The sequence below is a fragment of the Limulus polyphemus genome, unplaced genomic scaffold, assembly GCF_000517525.1.
Source record: "Limulus polyphemus unplaced genomic scaffold, Limulus_polyphemus-2.1.2 Scaffold10248, whole genome shotgun sequence".
Taxonomy (NCBI): domain Eukaryota; kingdom Metazoa; phylum Arthropoda; class Merostomata; order Xiphosura; family Limulidae; genus Limulus; species Limulus polyphemus.
Window position 1 is genome coordinate 1 of NW_013675858.1, and position 1,999 is coordinate 1,999.

Here is a 1,999-nt window from a genome sequence, read left to right on the forward strand (position 1 = left end):
CTTGATCAGCGGCAACAGATGGACTTCTTGACCGGTGGCAACAGATGGACTGCTTGATCAGCGGCAACAGATGTACTTCTTGACCAGTGGCAACAGATGGACTCTTCTTGATCAGTGACAACAGATGGACTTCTTGACCAGTGGCAACAGATGAACTTCTTTGATCAGTGGCAACAGATGGACTTCTTGACCAGTGGCAACAGATGAACTTATTTGATCAGTGGCAACAGATGGACTTCTTGACCAGTGGCAACATATGGACTTTTTTGATCAGTGGCAAACAGCTGGACTCTTGACCAGTGGCAACAGATGGACTTCTTGACCCGTGGCAACAGATGGACTTCTTGATCAGTGGCGATGATGAAGAAATGTGGATCATTTTCTCTCACAAAAGAAGACAACTATGATACAGTTAGTTGTCCGTAGTCACTGCATGTGACGTTCGCTGTAGTGGAATTCACCATCTGAAATCTGCCGATGAAAAAAATCTTTAACAATTTATAAAAACTAAGTAGTACATTGGGATCTCCACGTCGATATTTATCAAGAAACTTTCAACTCCTCTTTTGAAGTGTCTTCGTGCTATTCAGTTGTTCTTGTCTTTTGATCATGCAGTTACCTACAGTTTGAAGATCATAAACTGTAACAAGTAGAAGGCATACGTTCTGGTGGGAATAACCTAGGACTAGGAGCTTTTGGAAGGCAGACATTTCTTTCTCGGGTTAATATGGAGTTAACCAAGTGATCTTCAGGGTTAATAAAAATCTAACCAAGTGATCTTCAGGGTTAATGAAGAACTAATCAAGCGATCTTAACGGTTAATGAAAATCTAACCAAGTGATCTTAAGGTTAATGAAGATCTAAACAAGCGATATTGAGTGTTAATGAAGATCTAACCAAGTGATCTTAAGGTTAATGAAAATCTAACCAAGTGATCTTGAAGGTTAATGAAGATCTAACCAAGTGATCGTCAGGGTTAATGAAGATCTATCCAAGTGATCTTCAGGGTTAATGAAGATCTATCCAAGTGATCTTAAGGGTTAATGAAGATCTATCCAAGTGATCTTAAGGGTTAATGAAGATCTAAACAAGCGATATTGAGGGTTAATGAAGATCTAACCAAGTGATCTTAAGGTTAATGAAAATCTAACCAAGTGATCTTGAGGGTTAATGAAGATCTATCCAAGTGATCTTAAGGGTTAATGAAGATCTAACCAAATTATCTTAAAGGTTAATGAAGATCTATCCAAGTGATCTCAAGGGTTCATGAAGATCTAACCAAGTGATCTTTTGAGTTAATGAAGATCTAAACAAGTGATCTTCTGAGTTAATGAAGATCCAAATAAGTGATCTTTTGAGTTAATGAAGATCTAAACAAGTGATCTTTTGAGTTAATGAAGATCTAAACAAGTGATCTTCTGAGTTAATGAAGATCCAAATAAGTGAACTTTAGGGTTAATGAAGATCTAGCCAAGTGATCTTTAGGGGTAATGAAGTTCTAGCCAAATGATCTTCCGAGTTAATGAAAATCTAATCAAGTGATCTTCTAAGCAAATGAATATATAATCAAGTGATATTCCGAGTTAATGAAGATCTAACCAAGTTTCTTTCGAGTTAATGAAGATCTAACCAAGTGATCATTAGGGTTAATGACGAACTAACTTAAAATGTTATTAATATTATTTGTAGGTTTGAAGATAGGATGTAAATTTGTTCTTTTTTTTAAAAACAGTACATAACTGAATCTTGGAATATAAAGTAAAAATAAGACTTTCCCTTAAATAGATTTTAACGTATATATCATCATGAAACGACATTGAATAGTTACCAACAACTCCATCAACAGTAGACGTAACTATTACATGATTCTTGTTTTCAACAAGCAATAAGTCCGGCGGCGAAAAGGTCTGTAAAGGAAAGAAGTACCGTATTTTTCGGAATATGTGACGCACCGGTGTATAAGACGCACCAAAATATATGACGCACCGGTGTATAAGAC